Source organism: Microtus oregoni, unplaced genomic scaffold, assembly GCF_018167655.1.
Source record: "Microtus oregoni isolate MIOR12 unplaced genomic scaffold, Mior012 000060F_ref0000265, whole genome shotgun sequence".
Taxonomy (NCBI): Eukaryota; Metazoa; Chordata; class Mammalia; order Rodentia; family Cricetidae; genus Microtus; species Microtus oregoni.
In genome coordinates this window covers 1,758,619-1,778,601 of record NW_024543870.1, presented here as the reverse complement: position 1 = coordinate 1,778,601, position 19,983 = coordinate 1,758,619, and the positions used below count along the sequence as shown (strand labels likewise).

Sequence of the window (19,983 nt, the reverse complement as noted above, 5' to 3'; positions counted from 1 at the left end):
CTTCCTACATCCACAAGTTCCTGTGTGTCCGGACCCTCCTGAGATTATCCGAGGAAGGAGGATAGCAAGACGGGAAAATCAGAAATGGCTCTGTCAGCCTTCTCCCCCATCTAGGGCAGAGAGGGACATCGCCAGGTCACCCCCTCTTCTTTCCTGCCTGGCCAGCATCAGAGTTACTTAGTCCATGGAGGCCGAGAGCACAGTAGCTTTGTTTTCTAACCCAAGAATTGGGGTTCAGTGCCTGACAACACTACTTAATGGGCTGAGTGGACTTGAGGCTCCCAGAAGTTCAGGCCGGGTGGCTGTGGTGGCAGCAGCAGCACCCAGAGGTGAGAGCCAAGCCCTGGTTCTGTTCTGCTGGTGCTAGTGCCTCCCCTAGAGGACACCTTGGGAACAGCACGACCAGAGCCCTTCCTTAGACATCACTATCAGGAACCCAGCTGCGGGAGAATGTCCAGACTCCAGACTTTCCTATGGGTCTGTTCTTTCTCAGTTACAGAACCCCAACTGTAGACCAGAGAGCCTGGGGCCGTGGACTCTCTCCCTGCTTCCCTGTCTGTTATCATGGAGTCCACCCCCAGCCTTAGCTCCTCTCTCCACCTGTATGTCCTGTACGGTGAACACCCAAAAGAAGCCAGGGAATTACTCCTATAGGCGGCCCTTTCTATAGGCGCAGGGCCACGCTGTGTGAACCGGCAGCTGGCCGATCGTATCACATGCCTCTGAGCAGTTAGAGAGGCGAGCAGAAGAAGGTACGGTGAGGAAGTACAATGTCACATGCAGCCTCACAGGAAGCTGGCCAGAAGATAGCCGAGGACAACAGCGCTCAGTCGTCTCTCTTCCCCCCAGCGGATTAAAGCAACACAGGTTAGTGCCTTTTTCTCTCTAACAGATGTCCGCGATGGCTCTGAAATACCCACCCGATTGACTCTGTGTCTCTAGTGAAGAGAAACTGCCCCGGCTTTGAATGTGAGAGTTTGTGCAAAGCTGGTAACCACACGTTGTTAGAGGAACAAACATTGAGCCACTGTGGTGAGAATGGAATTCTCGGAATCGCTGGCTTCCTTGTTTAGAACTTCTGTGCCTTTAAAAAGAACAAACTTCAGATGTTGGTGAAATAAGTTATTTCATGGAATGCAGCTAAAGCCTCTTCCCTTTCTTACTTATTAGCCCAAATCTGAAACAGGACCAATCAACTTGTGTTTGCAGACATGTGGGGTGTTAGAGAAGACAGAAATGCCGTGGGTAAAAATGTGTTTCAAGGTTGTGTGCAAAAGCGTCTTGTTTTGTGGACTTTCATCTCATAAAAACCTAGCTTTTGGCTTGCGTCTCATGACAGAATAACTCTTTTGGCCCATACCTTTTTTTCCTGAGCACTCTCCTCTCTCTCTCTCTGTCTCTCTGTCTCTCTCTCTCTCTGTCTCTCTGTCTCTCTCTCCTCCTCCTCCTCCTCCTCCTCCTTCCTTCTTTTCCTTACTAACACGAGCTGTGGGTAGAGAAGGGGGTAGGGCAGTGTGGATGGGGAAGTCCTCAGTTCGAGAAGCAACACAACCTGGCCTAAGAGGCTGCTGGGAGGGTTTGGAGAGGCTGCCAGGGAGGCTTGGTGCTGACCAGAGCCGTCTGTCTGACCAGAGCCGTCTGTCCGCTCTCTTGTGCTTCAGATGGTAGAGAAGATTGGGTGAGTCTAGCACAATGTCAGAACGGGGGTGAAGGGTTGTGTGTGGCAATTCTCAGGAGCATCTAACCAGCCCGGAACTGATCATCGCATGGCCGCCAAGGGGACACTTGAAGGAACAGCAAAGTCAACAGAAATTCTGTCACAGTGACTGGCTGCTTCCAGACCTGTAACGAGCAAGAAAAATGTCTCAAGTCTGAGTCAGGAGGAAGGAGGTCACTTCACTCGAATGGCAAAGCGTTAGAACAACTGAGTTAGGCGGGTGTGTGTGTGTGTGTGTGTGTGTGGTGGCTTTGCTCTTGCTGGGGTTGGGGCCGGGGCTCAGCAGGTAAAGTATGTATGTGCACAAAACCCTAGGTTGGGTTTTAATTGCAGTACCATATAATCTGGGTGTGGCCGTGCGCACACCTGTGCCGTCAGCCTTCAGGAGGTGGAGGCAGGAGAATCAGGACTTTAAGGTCACCTTCAGTTACATCAGGTCTTTAAGCCAGTCCAAGCTGTAAGCGACCTTGTCTAAAATACAACGAACAAACGGCAGTAATGAGAAGGGACAACGGGGATCAGCTTCCTGTTTCCTCTTTTTCTTGGGTCTAGCTCGAGCATTCTAACGTGTCTGTACTGAGAAACCAGGGGTGATAGGTTAGTGGGCTAGCACTGTTTACATTCCAGGCATGCAGAATAAGCAGGGCAGGGATGAAAGTTAAGCTTGACTGTTGGTTACGTACTCGGACTGCAGCGTGCTTTTCATTTTTTTTTACTATCGTGTTGAGCAAGAAGGTGGAGAGGAAGCTGATGCTGAGGGGGCGTTCTCTGAGCTGAGGTCTGAGCCCCGCTGTTCCCCTAAAACCATTCCCCAGTGCTGACAGAGGCAGAGCATGATTCCAGCGGGCGGGACACAGCAGATTGGACTGCTCTGCCATTGGAGCCTTTGGCACAAACGCCGGATGGAGACGGTGGAGTGGGGGCTGCAGTGGGTGGCTGTTAGATGGTGCTACCCCAGAGCACCAGAAAGAGGCTTGTAGCTAGCGATGGCTGGGCATCCCTCGAAGGAGCGCTTTCTTTGGTTCTGTTTTGCTTTGTAAAGTTTGTCAGAGAGCTTTGCTATTCAGGGAGTTTTGTATTATGCTAATCTGCTGTTCCTGGTAGAAAGGGCCTTTTAATTTTGTTTAATGTTTTCCAGATGGGCCTGATGTCTTTTTTTGTGTATGTGTCGTTCCAAAAGCTGTTTCCATTTCTTCTTCTCTCCGTAGGCATCTCTTGGTCTCTTCTCCAGCTTTCTGTTGATGCCAGAAAAGGTTCACGAAGCGTTCTCTCCATACGTCTTCCTGACCCCCAGCATGGTAGGGTCTGGAGGAAAGGGAGGTCCAGGAGGAGGTGGTGGGAAAGCACAGTAATCTTTAGTCAGGCATCACTGTAACTTAAACACTGAGTCAGCTTGAAGGTGAAGAGTGGGCAGAGATGAGGTCTCCACTGAAAGCTGGAGAGAAATGGTGACTTTTATGAGGCCGTCGCACGGAAAGAGAGTGGGACGCACCATCTTCCTTTTCCCCCAGACCCTGGCACACACAGTATCTTCTCCCCAGACTCCTTTGTGCTATGGGAGAAGCCCTGTGGGTCAGTGTTCACGGTTTGGACGGCTGCTCCCCTTACCTACCAATTTTGTGACTGCTCCGTGCTAATCAAAGTTGCTGCTCTGTGAGCAACTCACTCACCAGACACTGTCCTGGGGCCTGCTTGGATGCCGTCTGCAGTGACTTCGGTTCCTCCACGCATGTGTTCATCCCCGCATTTCAGTGTGTATTTTGCCTGCGTTAGTTGGTTAGCTAGTGGGTTAGCAAGACACTGTGACAACATTTCTGGTGCGGGTTATACCACGGAGGAATCATTTGTTTAGCTCACAGGTGCAAAAGTTTCAGCCTGTGGTTGGCTGGCTCCTATGCTCGTGGCATGGCAGGACCACCATGGATTAAGAGAGTGACAGAGGAAAGATACCCACCTCTTGATAGCCAGCGAGCAAAGGAAGACAGGAAGGGGCCAGGAATAAAGCATACCTTTCAAAGTCACAGTCTTAGTGACCTGCTACCTCTAAGTAGGTCCCACCTTCCTTCCCACTACCTTCCAGTAATGCCACCCTTTTAGGAGTCCATCACGGAATTAAGGCATTGATCCAACCACATCTCAGAAATCCTCCCTCCCCCACTTCTCTTCATTCCTTCCTCTCCATTTCTTTCTTCTCCTCTGCCTCTGCATGCCTGTCACCTTCTGAAGGCTCAAGTCAGAATGTTTATGTGTAAATTGTGTATTTCCTCGTGTGGCCGTTCAGGCTAGAGCATGTAACAAACTTCCTTGTGAAAAGGGAACACGGCAACAGGGGTGAGCACAGCTACCACAATGAAAAGGTTGGAGAGGCTGCACCCAAGGAAAATAATTTAGGAAAATTAATTAGTATAAAATGAATCAGGAAGGATGAATAGTTTATTCATTTTATTCTTCTTTTAAGGGTTTATAAGGAAATAGCGGTAAAAGACTTGAAAAAGCCAGGGGTAATTTGCCTTAAAAGACATAAATGTCAGGTTATTGAAAAAATGTTTTCCCCTCCTTAGTGCCAGGAACTTTGGGGAAAGTTTAGGAAAGGGGCTTACAGATGCTCTTATCAATGAAACTTAAGGTGGAGAATAGAATCTTAGTGGGTTTTGTTGTTGTTGTTGTTTTGGTGGTTTTTGTTGGTTTGCTAGTTTGTTTTTTAAAAAAAAAAAGAAGAGGCTTTAGTAGGCTCCCTCCCCTCATTTTAAAATTTGGAGACAAATACCCAGAAAGGTCAGTGACTTATTGGAGGTCAGAACAACTCACTAGTCATAGGCCTAGGCCAAGGCCCCTGATCCCAGCCCTGATCACTACACAAAGGAACAATATTGAGGTGCCCCAAGAACTTGGGGTCTGGTTACAAGTGCCTATGCATTATCTAGAGTCTTGCCTCATGCCTAATCGGGGTTAGATTAGGAGGTTAAAGGTTTGTCAAAGTAACAAATCCTCCCTGGAAACAGCAGTACAATTGTGATTTTGTAGGCAGAAATGTATCCATTCACCTATACAAAGCCTGTGTACAATAACCCGGTCCTCCCAAAGCAGAGAAGAGGCATAGTTAGTAATGGGCTCAGGATAGGACAGGAAAATAGGTCGAATCTTGTAGATACAGATGTGGATCAAAAACTATGGTTGGAAAGTATGGTTGAGTATCAAGGCTCAGAACGGCCTGGATGAAGCAGCCCCTAGGAGAGCCAGCCATCCTTAGTGTTGATTCACAGGCTGTGGGTCCATCTTCAGACACCTGAAGCGAACTCCATTGTCTCAGGAGGGATAGTCTGGACAGCAGGCATGGTCAGTGGACTGCACCGTACGTTCTCATATGCCTAGCAGCTCCTTGTGCATTTTAAGGAGGGTCAGCCATTCTGAGTCCACGCTGTCTGACTTCCAGACAAAGGGGAGGCTTTAGAACCTCTTCAGTGAGGGCTGAACTTGAAGGTGTTAAACCTACCTAAACCAGCTCCCATCTGGACTCTAGCTTTTCCTTCCACACACAGCAACAGATCACGTCTCCGACCCTAGAAAGCATGAGAATATTTCCCAATTCATAACCGAGCCAGCACTTCTGCAGCGGACATCAGCCGATATCCGCTAATCCCATTTAGTTCCTGCATGGTCCACCTAGAGACAGCAGACAGCCCAGTTCCCAAGACTGCTGCACTTCCCCACCTCTCTACTTTAGATGAGAGTTACAAGCATCACTACCCCTGATTCTGACTCACTGGCTGCCAATTGGTGTTGCTGTAATCCTTCCTTAGGTTTGGTTAATTTGCTAGAGAAGCTCGCAGAACAGCAGGAGACGGTTCTTTGTCCATGTTGATTTTACAGTGTTATCACAAAGACACTGGTAAGGATCTGCACAGGCTGAGATGTGGGTGCAGGAGCTTTGTGTGCTCCAGGTAGAAATCTGCTCCTCGCCCTCCAGCTCCCCAGAAACTCTAGCCCCGTCCTATGGGGTTGCTAGAAGCTTCCCTTTATAGACAGTGCTACAGACTGACCAGGGAAACCTGTCTGTTCGGCTTTTCTGGCCTCTCTAAGCAACATTGCTCCCTCCAGGACCCGGGGCAGGGAACCCCTCTGGAATGAGGAGGGTCTTCTGACCACTCAGAAGAGGTAGTCAAGGAATTCCTTCGTGGCTTCCTCAAAAACCGGGGGAGATTTGATGTTTTATGATCCTCCTGGGGAAAGAGAACCTTAGCTCCCAGGCCTGCCTAAGTCAGGAGGTGTAGAGGAAAGCCCAAAGGTGAGTATTTTAGCAACAAGGCCACACAACAACAGAGGCTTTCAAGCCGAGCGGTGGTGGTGCACACCTTTAATCCCAGCACTCGGGAGGCAAAGGCAGACGGATCTCTGTGAGTTTGAAGCCAGTCTGGGCTGCAAGAGCTAGTTCCAGGACAGGCTCCAAAGCTACAGGGAAACCCTCTCTCAAACAAACAAACAAAACAAAACAAAAACAAACAAACAAAAAAAACAGGGTCTTTCCTGGGCAATCAGAAGCCTTTCCTCAGTGTCATTGTCCCATCTCTAAGCCAGATGGAGAGATGGCCCAGTAGGTAAGAGCATTGGCTACTCTTCCAGAGGACCCAGGTTCCATACCAGTACCTACACGGCTCACAACTGTCTATAACTCCAATCCTAGGGGAGCCTCTATTAACCTCTGTGAGCAACAGGCACACACACGTATGTACAAACATACATGCAGGCAAAGCAAGCAAGCAAACAAAAAAGCTATCCACATAAAATAAATCAGAGTCAGTGTTGAATTTTCCCACTGTTCTCCAGCACTGATTCCGGGGTTTGATTCCAGCAAACCCCGAGGATCGCCCTGTCTCAGCCTTTGGAGCACTGGGATCACAGGCACAAACTGCCAGGCTTTTAGGAGTGGGTTCTGGAGCTTGTGGAGCAAGCTCTTTACCCCTGGGCCATCTCCCCTCCAAGAATTACAAGGAAAACAGGACACATGCAGTTCCACTGGTTGAACTCACAGCCCCGTTTAGATCCTGGGTTTTATTGCATAGTTATGTTTGTTTTCTCCATGCTTCTTCTTTCCTTCCCCTCCCCCCTTCCTTCCCTTTTTGGCATTTCCTCTTAATTCAGAAACATTTATTGACCGATCGTCTTCCATGTATTCTAGTTGAAGGCTGTGAACCATAAGCAATATAACTAAGAAATGCTACATGGTTTCTCATTGTTTTTGAAACAGGATCACTCTGTAGCTCAGGCTGGTCTCGAACTCACTCTCTTCCAGCCTCAGCTTTCCTTGCATGGGGATTACAGGCGGGCATCACCGTACCCAGTTTTCATAGTGTACACTCTTAGCAGGCTAGAGAGTCATAATGGAGTAAACAGGACCAGGAAGGAAAGAGGCACAGCCGCAGGTTTATGGATTCAGGTGGGCTGATAAGGAGGATGGTCACGAGAAGACGGCACAGACTTGGAAGGAGTAAGAGGAAGTTGCCATGCAGGGAGAAAAGAATAGGGCAGAGAGGCAGGAGCATGCCTAGCATGTTCAGGTAATAACCAGGAGCCAGTGCAACTGAGGCAGAAGAAAGGAGAAAGCAGATGTTGGAAGCGATGCTGGAGGTCCCGTAAGCCGGCAGGAACTCTGTCTTTCCCTCAGAGTGGGAAATAACTTTAGAGAACTTGGGCAGTGGAAGGAAGTGTCTGACTTTACTGTACTATCGGGAGACCGCAGGAATGCAGGAGTAAGAGAGAGACCCGGTTAAGAATCCCAAGTGCTCGACTGGTGAGAGAGGAAGGTGCCACAGGCCAGCGTGGCCGAGGAAGCAGTAGAGGCGAGGAGGTGCACACACTGGACATTTTGAAGGCAGAAACAGGAAGAGCAGCTGGAGAAACAGGAGTTTCGCTCCCAGCATCCATGCCATGTGACTCACAGCTGCCGGTAACTCCAACTACGGGGAACCTAAAGCCCTCTTCTGGCCTCTGTAGACATGGCGCTCACGTGCGCACACCCACACACATCTGCATAATTAAAAATAAAATCTAAAACAAAAGTCCAATAAGATTAACGGTTGGGCTGAATAATATGACAGAGAGAAGAGTCAAGGATTACTAGAATTTTGACCAAACCACATGAAAAATGGAAATGCCATCGAAAGGAAATGAAGGCAGGACGTTTATAGAGTAAGGGAAGCATCGTGAGTTCAGGTTTTTATTGAGCTTGAGGTTTGTGTGGCGAGTGAGGTATATGTTTTACCTAAAAGAGGGTTCTCTGAGAAACTGGCCTTCCCCAGTGGTCTTAGTAGATCTACAGGGTCACTCCTGAATTAACCTGTAACCCCTGGAGCACTTGGAAAAGAGGGGAAGCAGGCCCCGTGTGGTGTCTGTGACTGGGTTCACAGAGGCCGTGCTTTGGGGCCTAAGTAGGGAGAAAGCCTGATTCTTGTTTCAAGCTTCCTGTTTTACTACTTAATTGCCGATTGAAACAAAAGTTTCAATTTCAAACAGTTTTTTTTTTTTTCAAACAAAACTGGCAAAAGCAATGACTGATCCAGTCCAGTCTTCCTTTGCTGATGTGGAAACAATAGGAAAAGATGTTAGATGACCACAACTTCAACATTTATATAAATGTTATATCAAAGGCGATGGGCGGTGCATTTATCACAGACATCGTGCCATCCCACAAATTTTAAGGAAGTAATCTTAAGTCATGTTTCTATGGAAAAGGAGGTATATTACATCATCTGGGAAGATCCGGGTTCTCATGGATAAGTTCTGAGTCTATGCAAAGCAGTTAACGTATATTTTTACGTCTCCAGCCGCTTTCTCGTCTTCGCTTTTTAAGCGGCTTGTGTGAAGCCCAGTGAGGTTGTGCATACCAACAATCATAGCACTTGGGAGGTGTTGCCAGCAAGAATGTGGGTTTGAAGCTAGTTTTTATCTACACGGCCAGACCTTGTCTCAACAAACAAACCAACAAAACCAGCTTGTATGGACAGAACCCAACTATCTAAAATTAGCCCTCGGTTAGTACTCTGCAATGATACTGGTGTTTCTTTACTGAACAGAACAAGTCTAAATTCTTACTGTAACTCTCAAATTACCAGAAGGACGTTTGTCAAACTTGTCTGTAAATCCTGTTTATGCCTTCAGCCTGCAGAAGAGGCAGGTGAGTCTAGTCTAGGGAGATAAAACTGCCTCAGGGAGGAAGTGACTAGCCAGCATTCCCAGCCTGTGTGTCCAGAGCTCCCTCCCAGCCACTTCCCAGAAGCATAAAGTAGAAAAAAAATGGTGTATTTCAGTATTCAAAAAGCATTTTGTGCCGGGTGATGCTGGTGCACGTCTTTAATCCCAGCACTCGGGAGGCAGAGGCAGGTGGATCTCTGTGAGTTCGAGGCCAGCCTGGTTTACAAGAACTAGTTCCAGGATGGGCTCCAAACTGCAAAGCTTCAGAGAAACCCTGTCTTGCAACCCCCCCCCCCCCCAAAGAAAAAAAACCAATGGATTTTGTAAGTTTGCATGGGCACCCAGTCGTATTGCAGAAGGGTCGTCATGACAATAATGTAGGACCCACACATTTCCATAGCTGCTCTTAGGTGGGACGATCCATGAGTAACTTGTTTTCCTTGTCCTTTGCCCAAACAGCGATGGGCACCGTGGATGCAATGTTAGTTACCCTTAGGCTAAAACCGCGCTCTTCCGGCTGACCCACAGAACACCCGTCCTCTCCTCCACAAAAGCCTTTAGCTGATGTTCGCCAGCAGTCTGTGCCCCCCGAATATGCCTGGAAATGGGGGTGCTGTTAGGCAAATGCCCCAGAGAGAGCTAAGTGAGAGGCCTGCAAGCCTTGGAAGAAGTCCTGGACCCAGAGGCTCTGGCCTCAGAGCAGGACTCTGGGAGGAGAGCCGGACTCCCTCCCCTCTTTACAGCCTCCCACGGGACATTGGGAGGAGCAGCCCTTGTCATCATTGTTGGTCTTTGTTCTTGTTTGTCCCGACGCAGAAACTCTCGGTATTAAACAACCAGGTTGCTTTTTCAAAACCAGTTCGTGAATTGCCCTCCCCTTCTGCTGCCGAGCGAACCACAGAGTCCCCGAGACTGCTACAAATCCACAGTTGAAAAATCAGTGCCAGGCTCCGCTCTGGGACCAAGCGCCAACACTAGACACAGTTCAGTTATGAAATGTGCTGTATGTAGCCTCTGTCCCGCCCCGAGAAAACGAAAACAAAGCATTGCTATGAGCAAGCGATGAGAAATTTCCACTAGGGTCCAGGGTGGCAAAATTGAAATCAGCAGTTGTATCCCTAGGTGACCGGGTCTGTGCACTGCCTCTTCAGTAGCAGACCAGGCTAGACCACACTCACTAGGAGAGTGGCTACAGCTGTCAGGACTACGAAGGTACTGAGGCGAGGGCTCCCCCGCCCCCAGGCATAATTTAGAGTCCTGTTTCCAGTGGCCCCCGTTCCTAGAAGATTAGATTCTGCGGGAAAACATTTCTCTCCACCTCTACTTGTTTTCTGCTTTTCATTAGAAAGACTCACACCAGGGTTTGGTTGTTCTTAGAACTCACGGGCGACCACCTGCCTGAGTAGGGAAGGTTTCCCTGCAAGCTGGGACTCCAGCGGTGCTCACTGGGACCAGACACTTGCCTTTTTCGGCTTCAAGAGTCAGTTTCAAAGTTGGATGTGTTCCTTCTGAGTGGACAACAAACCTCACTTTTTAAAACGATCTCTCACCAGCACTTATTAATAAACCCAGACGGTGGAGCCCAAGGGTGTGTGAGCAATCTTCGCGCCCATCACCAGGCACCCCGCTGGCTTTTAGATGGCGTAAGATAAAGTAACTACTTCATACGCAGGGACTTTCAACCTGAACCCTCTAAGCTGGATAGAGAAATAGTGCTTCTGAGACTCGAGAGATGGCACCTTGGTTAAGGGCACTTCCTCCTTGCAGAGGACCTGGGTTTGATTCCCGACCCCCACATGGTGGCTCACAACTGTCTCTTAACTCCAGTTTAAGGGACTCCAATGCCTCTGTCTTCCATAGGTGCTATGCATGTGGTACACAGACATATGTGAAGCACAACACTCATAGACATAGAATAAAAATACAAAGAATGAGGGGGCTGGAGAGATGGCTCAGTGGTTAAGAGCATCACCTGCTCTTCCAAAGGTCCTGAGTTCAATTCCCAGCAACCACATGGTGGCTCACAACCATCTGTAATGAGATCTGGTGCCCTCTTCTGGCCTGCAGGCATACATACAGACAGAACATTGTAAACATAGTAAATAAATAAATTTATAAAAAAAAATATTAAAAAAAATACAAAGAATGAAAAAAGAAAGTGCTACTTTTCTGTCTTTACTAGCTGTCAGGAGAAATTCTGCATTTCCTTTGTGAATATAGCCAGCAAACTGTGGTAGAATTAGGGGCCCTTATGACAGCACCTCCTACAGAAAACTGTAGATGTTTTATGTCATTGGGGAGCAGGCTGCCTCTAAGACAGTGTCCAGTGATCCAAAGCCCTTATGTAAAACTCCTCGTTCAGACTCACAGTCTGTGATCTAGCAAGTGTTGGCTGGTGTAGCTGCCCTACCTGTGTGGAATCGATTTCGTGACTCACTTTAGTGAAGGAAGTACAGCCGAGGGGATGGGGTGGCCTTCTGAGACCAAGTTACAAAGCGACTTCCGCTTCCAACTTGGGGCTCTCACTCACTCTGAAGAAAGCCAACCACAATGTCATGAACTGCCCTATAGTGAGAACTAAATGCCACCCAGCCAAGAGAGGCATGTTGTCAACAGCTGGGGGAGGGGGAGTTGGGTGGCAGAGACGGCTGAATCTTGAAGCGGGTGTAAGCTTGGGAGCAGTTTCTCCCTCAGTCAAACCTTCAGATGAGATTGCAGCCAAGCTGATGCCTTGGCTGCAGCCCTTGATAGAGATTCAGCCAGACGCACATGTTAGGCTGTGTGAGATTCCTGGCCCATGGCCACTGTGATAAAATGTGATGGTCATGGTTTAAGGGCTCAGTTCCAGGGTATTACACAACAGCAGATCAATTGATGCATATTATAAACTGCAGACATTTCGCTATACTACTTATGCCCATTTCTACCTTGAAGTGTAGAATATAATAGACTGTCTGCTGGGTCTAATGCATACGAAAACACATATATTCATATATAAGTAATTGGTCTTAAACCGTTTTGATGCCATGAAACTCTGTCGTTGAAATTTCTCAGTTCTTTAGGACTTACGGAGACATCAAATTGAAAATCAGTCAGCTAACAAGAAGAGATATTAGGAGAGCATTTGCAGGTGCTACACTTCTTTTTGTCACATGAGTTTGTAGTTAAAAGCTGAATTCCCAAACTTACCAGCTCTGAAAACTCGGAAAGATGAACACGGAGATGGTAATTTCCTTGCAGGCGGGGCTTTGAAGTGTCGAGCAGCTGGTGGGAGCGAGTGCTGGGCAACCAGAGCAAATACCTACAGCAAGCAGTAGGTAGCAGTGTCCACGGCTCCACGTGGGAGAGTGTGAATCGGGGTGTGCGCCCCTCAGAGCCCTGCTGCCGCCGTAAAGAGCGAGTCTGCCCGAGCGGCCCCCCTTCTGCCCCCTGGGCTATGTGTCTTCACCTCCCTGTTGATGGTTTCAAGATGATTTTTGAGAACTATGGAAAGCAATTTTTTTAAAATTTAATTAGAATATACCTTAGGGAAAAAAACATAGTGCCTGGTCCATGCTCCGACTCCATCACCCCCACTGTCATGTTGTGAGATAAGGATTGATGTCTCAAAAACTCCTAGCAGGGTCCTTAACACGCGGCAGGAGCACAGGAACTGGCAGGAACTGGAACAAACTGGCAGGAACTGCTGTTCTTCGTAGTCAGCAGGACTGTTGAGGACTCGGGTGCAGTTGGGTACCTAAAAGTCCTCCGGGTGCCTATACCCCTGCAAGACAGATGCTGTCCTCTCCCGCGTACTGACTCCCTGCTGTCTTCTCCTCTGGCCTCCCCTCTGTCCTGATTCCATGATTTCCCTTCATTTCTGAGGGACTAGAGGTGCCTAGGGGTTCCTTCTTTCTCCTTCGAGGCCAGACCACCTCCCAGTGTGCACCCTAGCCTGAGTGTGGCCACCCTGGTCCAGGGGCTGCTCTTGTCCAGTTGGCTAGGGCTGGAGTAGACCCAGAGGCAGTTGCTCTCACACTGGGAATGAAGGCATCAAGGAAGCTCTTACGAAGGTAGAACTTCAACTCTGAAGTCTTGGAAACTGTGAAAAACGTTTTTAAAGGACAGAAAACCGTGGATAAGGAACAAGATGAACTTTAGCATTCTCCCCATGAATACTGATTCATTTTCTGAGACTCATTAGTTATTGTTAAAATCCACAGAGGAAGCTACGTGACTCAGAACTGTGGAAATAAAAGAAAACCTCAAAGGCGTTTGCTGAACTTGGCTTTTGTAGGCCGTGCCCTTTCCACCTCTGCCTCAGCTCACCTTGCAGCCCGCGCTTCTGCCTGCTAAGAGAGCTGCCGAGGAAACATGGTGTGGAAGCCTGTCGAGGGGCATTAACTCCGCATGGGGACTATGCCACAGACCGCACATCTTTGTTTTCTGGCACTGCGGAAGAACCTCAGACTTCCACTATTCTGAGTCTTCAGAGTCATCAGAAACATATTCGTCATGAAGTTAGACCACACGAGTTTGCGAGCCAGGTCTGACCTAAGTCACTGGTCCTCCGGTGCCAGTGGCTCAAGCGTCCACAGCTGAGGACAGGCAGGTGGACACGTAGGCGGGCTGGTGCTGTCAGGCTTGGAGAGGTCTTTGTTCCTCTGGGCCATCTGTCTTTTCCAGATGCCTCTGGCTCGGTATTCTTTTTCCTGGCCAGAGAATAGCATGGAAAGACTGAACGAAGTCCACTCTAGCCCTTGGTGCTCAGTGTCCTCTCCAGAGCCCTCTAGAAGGATATGCTGGATTTCACCTGCCGCAGAGGACGATAGAGTGGTCTGCCACCTAGACAGACAGATGCAGATGGTGCCAGGCTTGGGGCAGCCTCCGTGAATCCACCGTGAGCAGGCGTTGGAGGGTCCAGCGCCCTCTGCTTCCTGTGTCCAGTTGGAATATTGTAGCCACCCCCTGGAGGAGCAGACTGCTGTTTCAACTGTTGTAATTGCCCCCACATGTGATCGGGGCCCTGAATGCTTTTTGTTTTTTGTTGAAAGTCGATGGCACAAAATATTAAACTTAATCTTAATATTAAATATTAATCTTCCTTTCCTGTTTTCTCCTCCTGTCCCCGAGGGACGAAGGGAAATGAATGGGCCATCAGCTGTTAGGTCAATTTTCTTGAATGACCAAAACTGAAAAATCATTTGGGTACCCTTAACTCCATTTGGAATAAATACTTTAAAAAGAGCAACATAAAACCCATGTTAAAAGCAGAATTTATAAAGCAGTTGAGCCGGGCAGTGGTGGCGCACGCCTTTAATCCCAGCACTCGGGAGGCAGAGGCAGGCGGATCTCTGTGAGTTTGAGGCCAGCCTGGTCTACAAGAGCTAGTTCCAGGACCGGAACCAAAAAGCTATGGAGAAACCCTGTCTCGAAAATCAAAAAATAAATAATAAATAAATAAATAAAAAGCAGTTGACAAGGCTCATCTCAAGTAACAGCTATCTGAAAAAAACATCAAATGCTTTTTCAGATTTTGGTGGGGGACACCTTGTTGCTTAGAAAAATAACCGCTTTTACAGAAAACGCTTCTTCCCAAAGCCATATAAAACCTCGATCTTTATTACTGATGTGTTCACCTCACGATTTTAAAATTTAATTTAACAACTTCTTCTTCCTCTTCCTTTTCCTCCTCTTCTTCCTCCTCCTCCTCCTCCTCTTCCTCTTCTTTCTTTTTCTTATTGATGAAGTCTCACTACATAGCCCCGGTGGGCCTGGAATTGTCATATAAAGCAGGCTGCCCCAAACTCAAGAGCTCTGGCTGCTTTGCCTCCCGAGTGCTGTGATTAAAGGCGTGTGCCACTAGGTCCAGCTAAGGATTGTTTTTAATGAACAGAAATTGAAAATTCAGTATTGACTATTTTCAAGGTGGCATTTTGTTGATGTATTTTTAGGATTCTTTCTTCTCTCTTAGTTCGGCAGGTAAAGCACATGACAAGAAGACCCTGTGGAGAGGTCTCTGCAACAGGAAGCTGTTGAGCTCAGAATGAACTTCCAATCTAGTAGTGGCCTGAGGAAGGGGCGTCCCACTTGCCTTCCCTCCTGCCTCCTGGGGAGCAAGGTGGCAGGGGAGCCCACGCGTCTCTTAAGGTGGGGAACCCTCTCAGACACATGTGGGTTGTTTCTGAAGCCACACTGGGTAGATGTATCTTTCAATGCATCCCAGCGTCAGGGTGGACAACCTTGCCGGTCTATTCCTTTTGACACAGACCAAAATGGCTGCCTAAGCCAGGCCTTCCACTTTCTGCCTGTGTGTAGCCAAAGCCAAGGTAAACTGGTCTCTGGGGTTTGTTCTGAGCTGTTTATTTCCTTTGAGCCATACACAGATGCTCTTGAGCTATCTTTGTGTTGGAGGGCGTTTTTTTTTTTTTTTTTGTATCAGCACACCACTTCCTCCCAAGTCATTGCTTTGAACAAGTTTTGTAAAGGGAGATTTCCCTGCCAGCTCTGCACGCTGGTAACAGAGAGAGCAGGGCTGCTCACTCTGCCGTGTGTATCATGTATGAGATGAATTCATGAGCATAATTTGTTCATTAGTTTTTGGAAATAAGATGGCTGAGTGAGCCTGAGGCTGCTGAGGCCTAGAAGGAGGCACACGGCAGTTTAGGGAGGGTTGTGTTCTTGTACGCCCTCTGCCTGAGGGCTTGAGAAGTCCATGCAATGTTTTCTGTATGAACTTGTACTAAATCTTTGATTCCAGGTTCTCTGGTCCTGATACACTTTAGAAATTGAAAGTGGGTATGGTAACGTGTAATCCATCCCAACACAGAAGGATGGCTGTGAGTTTGAGACCAGCCTGTAGTACAGAGTGAGACCCTGTCTCAGGAAGAGAGAGGGAGGGAGGGAGGGAGGGAGGGAGGGAGAGAGAGAGAGAGACAGAGAGAGAGAGAGAGACAGAGAGAGAGGGACAGAGAGAGAGGGAGGAAGAAGGGGAAGGGAAGGAAGGAAAGAAAAAGAAAGAAAGAAAGAAAGAAAGAGTTTGAGTGAAATCATCCTTAACTTTTCTTTTATTATGCTTTAAAATATTTTTTAACAGTGAAAGACCTTAATATTTTGAAACATTGGCATGCCAACATAAGCAATGCTTTGCTAACAAGTTTTACAAAACCACCCTTTTCCCATAAGGTTATGACCTTCTTAAGAGTAAATTCTGATCTTCTAAGTTCTTTTTTGCTTTCACTAAGGACAACTGAACTAGAAGCTTAAAAAGTATCAGCACATTGTTTGTGATGGTGGATGTAGCATCAGACTTATGTCCTGTAATTGAATTGATTCCCATCAAATAGCCTGTTTATTAGGAGGCAGAGGAGTCGCCCTTACTAACAAATTAGTTCTTTCTTGGTCCTGTCTTTTCATTGATGGACTTAATTTTTTTATAATGTCTTTGTTTTTACAAACATTTGGTTCTAGTACGTGATACAAGGCATAATTCTCTTCTCAAGAAATAAACTGTACACTGCTTTTGTCTTTGAGCATGTTTTAACGATGTTGCTATGATGTTAGGTCTTTCGAAGGCTGTTTCTACACACCCCACGGTGCCGGTAGCCAGTGCTGTGAGTAGAACAGAGTCAGGCATCCCGCTGGTCTCCACTGCCTGAGATGTTGTTCCTGCTGCAGCTGCTTCTGAGATATCCCTGTCTTTGCTTATCTCTCGGCATTTCTGAGAAATAGCCTTCTACATTTTCAAAATAGTGGGATAGAGGAAGCAATGGGAGGAAGCTTTGCTTCAGCCTTTGTATCATTATCTGTTGGGGGGAAGTACAGTGGGCAGGAGAGTGGTTTCAGAACTGAGCTTCCGGTGAGGGGTGTGCCCCAGGGGCAGAGTGCTTACCTAGCACTCGAGACTTGGGTTTGATCCCCAGTACTGGAAAATGGATAGGAGGCCGTGGAGGTACACACATGTGATCTTAACACTGATGGAAACTGAGGCCAAAGAATTGCCAGGAGTTCAAGGACATATTAGTGTGGATTATGCAAGATCTTCTATCAGGAGGCAGTGTGTGGTGGTGGGGGCATCATGGGCTAATGGAGGGATCCTGTATCAAGGATGGAGAAGAGGGGAAGCCTCCTCCAGGTATTTGGTATCTGGGAAGAGTAAATGTGGATGAATAGGAAGCTCTGTGTAAGATTTCACACTGATCTTCACAGGTGGTTTTCCATGAATGCCCTGTCAGTGAGAGTTGACTACATGAGGTATTCTGTGAGGTGTCCCATTTTACTGCGGCTTTATTCAGCTCTTGGCACCAGTGTCTTTCCGGTCAGGGTGCCATCACCTGGTAGTGACTGAACTTGGGCATATTAGTAGGCTGGTGGTGTTATTTCCCACTTGTTCCGAGAGACCAGGCCCTTGTGGAGGCCTCTCTTTTCTCTAGTCGGTTTTGTGCCCGTGTCTGGAAGCATCCACGGACAATTACTGTTCCTTTGTTTACCTCTCAGCTCTAGTTTAAAACATCCCGGAAAGCAAGCATGTCCCAGTCTCAGGTGGGATGTGACTACCCCGAACGGCCGTTAGTCCTTTTCTTTTTTCTTTTTTTTTAAGATTTTTTTTTTTTTTTTATTAAGCATACAATGTACTGCTGGCAAGGAAGGCACCAGGTCTCATTACATTACGGATGGTTGTGAGCCACCATGTGCTGCTGGGAATTGAACTCAGGACCTCTGAAAGAGCAGCCAGTGCTCTTACCCTCTGAGCCATCTCTCCAGCCCCGTTAGTCCTTTTCTAGTGGATCCAAGAAAGGTCGTGTTTGCTGTAATAGAGGATTCTGGGACAAGCGACTCTCATCTCCTGACTGTGTAGCTTTCCTATTGGTTGGTAACAACTCTCTTCAGGTGAAAAACAAGGAAGTGAGCATGAACCAGTTTGCCAGTGTCTAGGAAGCCGTACGTCTAGGAGGCTTGTTGGGCGCTCTTGGGCTAGTGGATGAGGATGGGGCAGGCACAGGCTGAATGGATCAGTGCCAGGTTTCTGAAGTGGGGATGATGGTATTTGAGAACCAGGCATAAATCGACTGCATGACCAATACTGGACATCTTTTCAAATATCAAGCAGATCCAACTCTCCATTGCATTGTCTCTCTCTGTATTACCCTTTAACCCGCCTCATCTCTCAGGGCCGCTCTCTCTCCAGCCTGCCCATGTTTCCTCCTTTACCAAGCGTCGCTGCTGGAGAAGCTCAGTTCTCTTAATGATGTGATAGGTGCTGATGGCTAATACTAATGTTTAATGTGTTCCAGAGCCTCTGCTTATCTAATTTAGACGTATTGAACTTCATCTCAGCCCAATAGGGAGAGGCTAAGAACACCCACCTTCATCTCAGGTGTGACTTGGTCAGAATCAGGTAGAGAGGAGGCTGCAGGTGGTCATCCCAGCCTGGCCACTGTCGCGACACAGATCGTTAGAGCTTTGAAAGACCCATGCTCAGAAAGGGGTTTTGATTGACACCTTTGCAATCCTAAGAAAAAATCAAAATCCATTTTCCTTCCTCCTAAGTAGTTTTCTAATGGCGACTGAGGCAGTGAAGATAGAGGACTCTCAGACTGGTTATGTCCGCCTAAACTACTCCATAGTTTCTGGGAACCTTGGTCTTGTGAAGGACAGAGTGAGGTGACTCGGTTCATAACACAAGTTTCCTGGTTGCGCCTGTGGAGCGTAAACCCAGGTATTCCTGCCTCTGTCTCCGAGACAGGACGCGCTGCGGGGCCCTGTGCCTAGGAATCCTGCACCCTCTTTCCAGCCCGACAGAGTCCATTCTCACAGTTGTCATAAAAATATAACCACGGTTGCAAAATCTAGGTGGTTCGATTTACTAGCTCCTAGGCATGGTCACTGCCCACCAAGCCCAGGGCTAAATATTTCATTTTGTTTTGAAGACTGATGCAGCTCCGTGTGAGAGTCTAGCACGCGTGAGACCCTGGAATTGATCCCCCTTTACACTGAGGGGGAAAAAGAAAACAGGATGTGTTGGGTGATACTTTGGTTCTGATAGGAGGAAATACAGAAAAGGTTAATCCTGTAATTAAAAAATATTCAGATAATATTTAATAGAAAAGTATGTAATAATGAAAGAGAAGATGACAAATGGCCAGACATTGTCAATCTCGTTCATAATCAGAAGTCAAATTAATATAGCCCATATGCACAAGTTTTCATCTAATTAATTAGCAAAGATTAGAAAAATAACACACATTGAAAATAAATGTACTAGACACTGGGGGAGTATGCTCACTAAAAATCAAAACAGATGAAACAAAATGGTTTTATAGTCATTAAACTAACGTATAAACGTTATAATGTATAACGATATAAACGTATCCTATGGACAGAATCTGAAATCAGTGCTAGACTAGAAACATTTAGTTACAAATATACTAATCACGGTTGTGTTTTGAGTGTGTGTATGATTCATGTGTATGTGTATGAACTTGAATGTGTGTGTGCAATGGCACACGTGGAGGTCAGAGGACAGCCTTGGGTGTCAGTTTTGTCCTGCCTTCTTTGAGCCAGGGTCTCTCGCCACTGCACACGCCAGACTAGCCAATCTCTCGTCATTGCACACGCCAGACTAGCTGATCTCTCGTCATTGCACACGCCAGACTAGCTGATCTCTCGTCATTGCACACGCCAGACTAGCTGATCTCTCATCACTGCACACGCCAGACTAGCTGATCTCTCGTCATTGCACACGCCAGACTAGCTGATCTCTCATCACTGCACATGCCAGACTAGCTGATCTCTCGCCACTGCACACGCCAGACTAGCTGATCTCTCATCACTGCACACGCCAGACTAGCTGATCTCTCGCCACTGCACACGCCAGCCTAGCTGGTCTATCACTGTGCACGCCAGCCTAGCTGGTCTATCACTGTGCACGCCAGCCTAGCTGGTCTGTGAGTATGCAGGGCTCTTCTACTCACCTCCCGTCTCTCCCCAGGAGCCGTGGGATTTCATGCACACGCCACACACCCAGCTTCTCATGGCTTCTGGGATCTCAAACTCAGGTCCCTCACTCATCTCTCTAGCCACAGTGCAGAAGATTTCAT

The 19,983-nt window shown here is 47.6% G+C and overlaps 1 protein-coding gene across 2 annotated transcripts in view; it reads left to right on the top strand.

Moving 5' to 3' along the window:
- LOC121439324 (WAS/WASL-interacting protein family member 1) overlaps window positions 1-19,983 on the top strand; it is a 98,156-nt gene that overhangs the window by 40,867 nt on the left and 37,306 nt on the right. Inside the window, exon 1 of one of the 2 annotated variants that reach the window (XM_041639814.1) lies at window positions 14,912-15,034. The exons of the other annotated variant lie outside the window; for it this stretch is intronic. The gene's annotated coding sequence lies outside the window, so the exon portion shown is untranslated. Of the gene's footprint in view, window positions 1-14,911; window positions 15,035-19,983 lie in introns of those variants that run through there. 2 annotated transcript variants of the gene reach the window in all.